At 43.1% G+C, this 9,730-nt stretch overlaps 1 protein-coding gene across 1 annotated transcript in view; it reads left to right on the top strand.

Annotated features, from left to right (window-relative positions):
- The first annotated feature begins 3,087 nt into the window (after positions 1 to 3,087).
- palmdb (palmdelphin b) overlaps positions 3,088 to 9,730 on the top strand; it is a 27,815-nt gene continuing 21,172 nt past the window's right edge. The window contains exon 1 of the mRNA XM_084443399.1: positions 3,088 to 3,299. The gene's annotated coding sequence lies outside the window, so the exon portion shown is untranslated. The remainder of the gene's footprint in view (positions 3,300 to 9,730) is intronic.

The raw sequence follows: 9,730 nt of genomic DNA, 5'->3' as shown, positions 1-9,730 counted from the left end.
CATCATGATGTTCAGGGTCATAGTATTTACAGGTTATGTTATTGTCAACATCAATACAGTAGTGTATGTCATCTCCATCATAATTCAAGTCATTGAATGCCATGTAAGATTGGTGAGGATATGTAGGTTTCTGGGATCACACAGAGATAGACAGGCAGTGCTCCCTCATGGTAAACATGATGCAAAATGTTTTGTATTCCTCAAAGTGGGGTCTCAAGTCGTTTCACAACCTGAGAGCAATTAATCCCTGAAATGGTCTGAAACTGAAATTAACTTCATATGTAAGGTAAAAAATAAAGATAACATTAAACATTGTTTGTGGTGAAATAGCAATAGGGTTTTTTCACAGCAGCCATCTTTAGAAAGCAGAGTAATGTTCATCCTGTGACTGAAACCAGATTGATTATTAATTACACCTGTTAATCTGGCAAACGATGTGCACTGCTTCAAGTTAAAATGGCTGCAGATTATGTGTAGGTTTACCACGTTTCATGCAGATTGGAGGAAAATCTGACATATGGTTGCTAGGCCGACACGCTATCCGCTGTGCCACGCCTGTTCTTGCTAACGCAATCCACCCTAGTCCACAACCTGTGAGCCTACGCTTATTCTCAGCTGAGCGAGAGGGGGGGTGTCTTTGTTTAAATTGGCACACGGCGAAAAGCATACATAGCATAGCTCAACTATTTACTTCTTCAGAATCCAATCACGCGAACATTACCATGTATAATATATCCTTCAGTCTTCAGAAGTGTAGGAGAGGTGACAAGTTAGAAACTCAACACTGATTCTGTCATTTTCTAGAGCGTGGCTCCATTGTTTTCAATGGAGGGGGGGAGTCGTCATTAGAACTGTTACACAGTGAAGAATATACATCGGAGAGCTTAGCTTTTTTGATTTTCTGAATCCCAAGAGTCGTGTGAATGTTTTGATATATATGTGTATGAGCTGTGAGAATTGAAAGAGAGATGGCAGTTTAGAAAATGTGTGACGTTTTCCAAAATGTGCCTTGTCACCACTGTAAAACTGGTGAAATTGTGCAGAAGACCAAAAGTGTTCCTTGCATTCTGCAATCAAAAAATGAAGTAATAATGAAACCGTCGGGTGTTTTGAACTCAGCATGAGCCAGGGAATCCATTGCTACCATCATTTAGAAGATTGGACATACAGTTCAAAAGTTACTGGCATAAATGCAACTCTGACACGCTGGTGGCGCTAGAGTGCACGAGAAGTCAACATGAGGCTTGGTGACAGATGTCATGGGCATGTCCCGGATGAGTGTGCCAAATATGGTTTTGATAGATTAAAACATTACTGAGATATGACCCCAGTTCCTGTTTTGCAGCTTTTCTACCAATTTTGATTGGCTGTAACGAGCGAACGCAATGGATAATCAAAAATCCTTGTACAATTTTTGTGGACATTGGTCTAGAGAATACCGATACCGAGTTTCGTGCAGATTGGTCGAAATTCCTAGGAGGAGATACATTTTAAGGGTTTTGCACATCATTCAATATGGCAGAGAATCCAAGATGGCCACAATGATGTCATAGAGTGCGTTGAATCCAGCTTCAGCCAAGGAATTGAAGAACACCTGAAGTTTGAAAATTGGACTTGCTGAAGAAAAGCTGCATACATAAATGCACCTCCAACTTCGACACATTGGTGACGCTAGAGAGGGCGAGGTGTGGGCATGAGACTTGGTGAGGAGGGTCAGTGCACTGTCCCGAATGAGTGTGCCAATTTTCACAACTTTTGACCATACGGTTCTGTAGGCTGCCATAGAAGAAGAAAGAAGAAGAAAATGTACAAACACAATGGGTGCTGCAGCAGCTGCGCGGCTTGGCCCCCAATAACAAAACAAAAATGTTTTGCCGCCAAAACTGAAAATATGGTTTATTGGACAGATTTATCCCCCATTTCTTTTGAGCTGAGTGAACATTGAACTAGCAGTTTGGATGTGTAAAGGCCAACTGGTAGCCTAATACAGTAAAAAGCTTTTTAGCATTTAGCATACGGACCAGGTCACACTAGGTCTAAGTACTCTGTCAGCTGGTATAACCTGGGAATGTGGATCCGGGAGCAGTTGGCCGTTGGCTTGGGAAGTGGAACTGGTACGAACGAACGATCGATCGATCAATCGATCGATCGATAGATAGAAAGACAGAAAGTCACAGATACTGTATATCTATTGTACAAAACTGCTGTGTTTGTTTCTCCATTATGTTGTAAGAGAATATTTCTACACCGTGTGAAACTATATTCTTGTCTTAGACACACACACACACACAGGCAGTTCTCACTTCATAGCGGAGGTCTTTGAAGCTAATTCTGGAGAGGAGTAATTCACTAATTGTCTGTCAGCATTGATGTCTGTTCATGTCCATCACTGGTAGGGACAGCTGATCACACACGCACACACACACACACACACACACACACACACACACACACACACACACACAGAGAGAGACTCTCTCTCTCTTCTCTCTCGCTCTCACACACACACACACAAACACACTCACACAGACATACACTACATATGTATTGTCCCTCTCTCTCTCAGTCTTTCTCTCTCTCTCTCTCTCTCTCTCTCTCACACACACACACACACACACACACACACACACATACTCATACACAAATGGACACTCACATCCACTAAAACGTTTGATCTGTATTTGTAATCTTCAAAACTGCCAATAAAAATACCTTGTTCAACATAAAGCTTTGTCCGTGTGTGTGTGTGTGTGTGTGTGTGTGTGCGTGTGCGCACACGTGTGTGTGTGTGTGTGTGTGTGGAGAAATTGACCCATTATTTGGCAGTGGTATACTGGCATGAATGGCTGAACAGCTCTGCTCTGACAGGCTAATGGTGTGCTCAGGGGTTGTTCCTCAAAAAGATAGAGAGAGAGAGAGAGGACAGAGAAAGAGAAGAGAGAGAGAGGGGTAGAGAGAAGGAGGGAGAGAGAGAAAGAGAGAGGAAGGGAGGAGGGGAGCTGATAGAGAGAGGGGGAGGAACTGTGAGAGAGGGTGGGAGGAGAGGAACAGAGAGAGGGAGGAGAGACAGAGAGAGAGAGAGGGAGAGGGTCAGCCAGTCATAGCTAACCCTACTGTATCTCAACCTCCTCAGCCTCCAGAAGCTGCACTCAGTTTGTGTAATGCTTGATCCAACCACGCTGCACGGACCAGACTGAACTACTACCGCTACCAAGCCACTCTCTCTCTCACACACACACACACACACACACACACGCACAGACGCTGCACAGGTCCTGAGAGCTACTACACACAACCCGGTAAGTTCTCTATCCTGTTCTGTGATGTCTCTCTACTTTCACCCAGCTATCTGGTCCTTCTGCGCTGGCTGTGCTTCCCTGCCTGGTAAAATCCTATATTTAGTGGTGGCATGTTTGTTTAGCTGTGGCTTTTAAAAGGTGGCCGGACGAAATGAGCTTGAAAGACTCTTTAGCGCTGAACATATACTGTAGCATCACAGGCCACTCTGAAGTGTTGGTTGAGAGCTGGATTCTCGTGCTTAGCATTGATACAACTATGTGTGTGTGTGTGTGTGTGTGTGTGTGTGTGTGTGTGTGTGTGTGTGTGTGTGTGTGTGTGTGTGTGTGTGTGTGTGTGTGCGTGCGTGTATATTGTTGTAGTTGTAGTTGTTGTGTGTAGGGAAGTATGTAAAGAGCATGGAGGGGGTGTCTTGATTCTGTAATAATTTAATTCCTCCAAATTAAGCCCCATGGTTTGAGTCCTGCTGTCCAGACCCTCACAGTGGGGGGTCTCTGGGGCCATAGGGGTCAGGGCAGCAGGTTTCATGTTCACTTTCACTGAAACACAGAGTTGCCTGCAGGGAGAGAGAGTGAGTGAGTGTGTGTGTGTGTGTGTGTGTGTGTGTGTGTGTGTGTGTGTGTGTGTGTGTGTGTGCGTGTGTGTATTAGAGAGAGCGAGAGAGAGAGGGAGATCATTCACCTTAGTAGCTGAGTAGCGTAGCTCATACAACTGTTTGTGAGTATGATTGCGTCTGGTTAATCATTTGTGGACATCTTGTATGAAATACAAAACACAAATATGCAGCACACCCACACAAGCACACACACACACATACACACACTAGTCACTCATAGCCCCCCCTCCCCCCCCCCACACACACACACACTGGTACAGTGTGCAGCCACACACAGTCTTCTGCCCACCTTCCCTCCCACTCGACCCTGGTCTCGGGTTAGGAGGCGCTGAGAGGCGCTAACATACAGTAGCTGAACAACTCTCTCCTCACAATCACTGTATCTCCTTACCATCCTGATGAGAGAATGTTGTTCAGTTATGTTCGACTGTATCTTTATATGGTCTAACATAACTGAACAGACATCTCTCATCAGGATGTTAAAAAGATACCGTCTAACATAGTCTCACATAGCTCTTTCATAAAGAGGTACAGTCTAACATAGCTGAACAGACATCTCTCATCATAATTTTAAAGAGATACAGTACATTAGGCTGATTCTTCTATTGTACTAAATTCTCAAAAGTCTCCTTATTGGCTAGTATGCAAATTCCTGTCGTCAGGGGAGATACTAGTTAACATGCTGACTATATGGGAGATACTAACATACTGACTATTGTCTTTCTAGTCATGGGGATATGCTGTAATTTACTGTACAGATGTGGGAACATAAGAATGTAACTTGACCCGCGGTATTCTAACAGGCGCTTTACGGCATTCCGCACCACCGCTCGCCTGCCCATAGGGGCGCAGTAATACCACTCATTGACCCATTGCTGTAGCTCATCTCGCACATTAGATGAGCCTACCGTTCTCAAACTCCTTGTTCTCTGTCTGGTTGTAATTTAATTATTACGAACAAAGCCTATCTATTTATAGTTTCTATCTCTGTAACTGTCGCCGGGTCTATATCTGTTAACTGTCGGGACAAGTAGAAGTTTAATACATTAGGCTGAGTGTTCTCATATGGAACATGGCATCAGGACGAGTAAGATGGCTAACGGAGATGACCAGAGATGTGTTTGAAATGGTTCACTCACTCCCTCCCTATTACCATGGATGTATTGAGTGCGACTCATAGTGAACTACATGGGGAATGATTTAACAGTTTTGGGACACTACATGGAATGTAACTGCGTAAGATATTCATGACTCAAACAAGCAGACGCGCCGATCACTGATGGCAGCAGGTTGAAATATCAGGTAGTATTCAGGTTCCATGTTTAGTTGAATGATAAATCCCATATAAATGGTTGGAATTCTAATGATGTGGAAGTGTGATTTTAGTGCTGTCTGCTAATAGCAGGCTGTGAAGCTGCACGATAAGACCGTGATAGCAAGTTAGCTCACGACAGCAGCTTCCATAATATTAACGTAGCTGTCGGTGGCTAAAAAGCAGATAGCTAACTTACAACGATGATTCCTGTAGCTATTTTGATTTTGATGCTATTAGTTCAACTTCTGTTTCTCGGGCAGGAACGGAGACGAACTCGCATTAGCAGCAAAGCAGCTAGAGGAATGATCTTAACATTAGCTAACTGCTTTAGCTACTGCTAGCTACCGTCTTCTTCACTTCTCCTTCGGTAAAACATGACACCGTTGTGTTGTGGTATTGTGGAGGGCTTAGGCAGAAGCAGGAAGAGAAACCACTTTTGCCCCATATAAGTAAAATAATGGTCTCATAAGCATTTTCGATTGTAAAATTGTGTTCACTTGTTTTAGTTTGCAAACATATGCAATTTTCTTAGCATTCCCAGCTTTGTATGTAGTTTTAATGTGAAAGATACATCTTGAATGCAGTCAAGACAAATTATTTTGCCTCATAACTTTTGTCAAACCCCCTGGTTCCAGTCAATTGGATTATAGGCTATAGGCTACTTTCGTTTACAATGATGTTACCTTATGAACACAAATAGCTTAACCTATAGGCCTACATAAAAACAATAGCCTAAAACCATGTTTATTTACAATGTATTTTCTTTCATTGATATGCCAATAGTTAGGGTGAGGAACGACGCGCGGTCTCTTTAGCACTGAGACCATCAGGCAGGCAGCAGGAGGTCGTTGAAGGCTATATATATTATTATGATATTATGTCTAATAATACATTCGTTGAAAGTACACAGGCTGATCTACTATACGGAATTGGACCGAGGAGTGTTCTCATATGGAACTAGGCTGCACACGCCCGCCCGCGACAAGAGCTGAATTGTAGTCAGCTTTCCCCGCTGCGCGCAGGACGCGTGCTTCCCCTGCTGATCCGAGCGAGAACGCAGGCGGAATGTCGCTCCCCGTCTGAAACTGCCTTGACTCCTGGAATCCCAAGGTCTTTCATATTGAAATTCTCTTGATGGTCTGGGGATGCGAGACGTGTTAAGGGAGTGCATCAGTCGTGAGCCTTGACAGTAGGCTACCAGCCTGCGCTGCGCTCAGAACAAAGTTGGATGAATGGATGGACTTATTGGAATCCTGGAAAATGTTTATTGCGCTCTAAAATCATGAAAGCATGAATGTAAAAATGCAGCAACAGAAGTAGTCTAGATGAGATGGTGGTTTAAATGAATGGCAACACATAAATTGATACATAAATTGAGACTGGTAATAATGCTGATAATCTACAGTAGGGCCTACCTCTGGCTGAGTTCATGGTTACAGCCATTCATCTCTTACACATGGGCCTATACAATACTTGCACAATCTACTTTGGACGTTAATCCATCCATCTATCAATCAAACTAGCGAATTCAATGGCCGGTCATGGCAAAGCACCCGCTAACGCAGGCTACCCCCCTCCCCACAATCCAGGGCTAGGAAACCGGTTCATCCAGTTTATTTGAATATAAAAGAATTTGGGGGGGGGGGGGGGGGGGGGTTACAATAGTCTAGTCCAGGTTCGCTGGCGAGTGACGAGCTAGTCAGATGGCGCATGCATGTGTGGACACTGTAGGCCGATTCTGTAAAACCTAATGAATAAAAGTAGGCTACGTTCAACATTCATCGATCAATGCAATGACTCTCCATGTTTTTCAGTTTTACCCTTTTCATCAATAAAACATCATTTTTACAACCATGTCTCATTGATTGGGAAGGCATTTAGAGCTGCCGGTCTATTAGCCTACATTCGGACTCAGAGGATGACATAACTGTTTATTGAGAAACAATTGGCTATATAAAGAAATACCACAATGCATGTAGTCTAGATATATTACATTATGGTTATACACTTTATGGTAGACTGCCCTCTCGCTCGCTAAGCAGGCTACATTGTGGCTGTTTTGTTCATCGCAGAAGCCTATAGCCTAGGCTACACATTAAAAAAATTTTTTTTTTTTTATATAGACCTAGAAGGAATCAGAATATGTGGAAATTTAATTTTAGCCTATTTTAATACAATTCAAATTCTGCTTAGAGGGAATTATTTTCAACGGACATTATGACCTGAGCATAATTAATAATTATCTAAGTTAATATAGGCCTATGAGAACGCAACGCTTTTTACGATAGGCTAGGCCTATGCGTCTTGTGATTGTACTGTAGCCTAGGCTACAACTTAAGGCTTGCCCTATTGAATTCATTTGATAGCCTACTCATTATTATCGAATTATCTAGTTGATATATGAATAAAACAATAAGCCGTTTTAATGGCTATGGGCTACTAGTTGTAGCTATATGATGCGCTCTGCTCTTATACGCACGGTTGAGGCGGCAGCTCAAATACACTTCGCACATATCCTCTGCTATAGCCTCTCACAGACAGCTAGGTGCACTTCATGCATTGGTAGACAGTTCTGTTCTTGCTGCAGCTTGTCTTCACCATGCAAGTATTTTTTGGGGGGTATTCTTCTGTGGACACTGCGAGGGGCGCCGCAGGTGGCTGTTTGGACGCCAGAGCGCGCAGCTCTTCAGCCAACTGGAGGATGTCACGTCTGGGGAGGCTCTGTGTCTCTCCACCAGTCCCCAGCGAGTCCAAGCTCCCCCAATGAATAATACTGATTTATAATAGCCTACATAGCGCGAAACTGTGCATATAATAGGCTGTAGCCAGCTCGAAACTGCGCATTCCCTATAGCCGTTCATTGAATAGCTGGCGGCCGGTATAAATAAATAGAAACATACACGATATTTTGTTATTTGAATGATCTTGAATATATATATATATTCAAGATCATTCAAATAACAAAATATTGTGTATGTTTTTTTCATTTATAATTTAACAATAGGGGGTGCAACAGAACACAATTTTAGGGAAAGTCATTGACAGGCGGACTTCAATGTTTTATTAAAATATAGTTATGTGCAAATGAAAACCCACAATCGTCCTATGGACCTTACCCCGATTTTGGAAATCAGATAAAGGCGTTCACAAGACCATTTCAATAATCGCATTATTACAATTATCGGTTGATGTCTCACTGTCAAACCTGCCGCTATGCACAAGATAGTTAATGTCCGGATATGATTGGCAATGAGTGATCTTTACTAATGGCGACTATTTCAATTTTGTATGGATCCACACCTCCGATCAAGCTTATTTTTTCTTTGTATCGTGCTGAAGCCATATAGCCTACTGCGCTCAGACTTGGCTACATTAGCTGGTGCCCTGTCTTCAAATTTACTTCCGGGGTTTACGAGTAGCCTACCAGTTGAATGCGTTCCAGAAACAAAACGCAAAATCCTCACGTTCACCACATCTTTACTAACAAATATATTTACAATACTGTTATTTTGCGCATTTGACTTAACAGACACCACGTCTTGACCCGATGTCAGTTGCCGAGATAGATAGGCTACTGTAGGCCTAGATATATTATAGGTGTTCGTAATAATTAAATTACATCGAGATGGAGAAAACGTGTTTGAGAACAAGGTAATAATAACAACTAGTGCTGCGAGCAGCAGTGAGCGGGCCCTCGCACCCCACGCGGGTCGGGGTGTGGCGCCGTTAAAGGGTGTGCTATTTCGGTGTCCAGTACTGACAGAAACTTCCTGTCACCAGTAGGTGGCGCTCTAAGCGTGACTCAATACTGACACATAGATGTGTTCAGGACAGAACCGTCATGAAGCGTGAGATAAATCGGACAAATCGGATAATGTATGGAGGAGTTATGAGGACTTCCTGTTTCACCAATAGGTGGCGCTATAAGTATGATGCAATACTGACACATAGATGTGTTCAGGACAGAACCGTCATGAAGCGTGAGATATATCGGACAAATCCGATAATGTATGGAGGAGTTATGGGGACTTCCTGTTTCACCAATAGGTGGCGCTATACGTATGACGCAATACTGACACATAGATGTGTTCAGGACAGAACCGTCATGAAGCGTGAGCTATATCGGACAAATTGGATAATGTATGGAGGAGTTATGAGGAATTCCTGTTTCACCAATAGGTGGCGCTATAAGTATGACGCAATACTGACACATAGATGTGTTCAGGACAGAACCGTCATGAAGCGTGAGATATATCGGACAAATCGGATAATGTATGGAGAAGTTATGAGGACATCGTGTTTTATGGCGAAATGTCAAACTTTGGCGGGGCGCCACGGCAAGGGTGTTTGGTGAAAACTCAATTTTCTTGATAACTTTTGATCACAAAGGGCTTAAGATGAAGCTGACCGAGTATGAAGTTGATCGGATGAAATCTGTAGGAGGAGTTCGTTGAAATACGAGGCATGGAAATGGTCAAAACAAGGACAAAATGGCACATTAA

This window comes from Borostomias antarcticus (assembly GCF_949987555.1).
Source record: "Borostomias antarcticus genome assembly, chromosome: 9".
In the NCBI taxonomy this organism is placed as follows: domain Eukaryota; kingdom Metazoa; phylum Chordata; class Actinopteri; order Stomiiformes; family Stomiidae; genus Borostomias; species Borostomias antarcticus.
The sequence above is the reverse complement of the archived record's forward strand: the minus strand, read 5'-3'. Positions and strand labels throughout refer to the sequence as shown.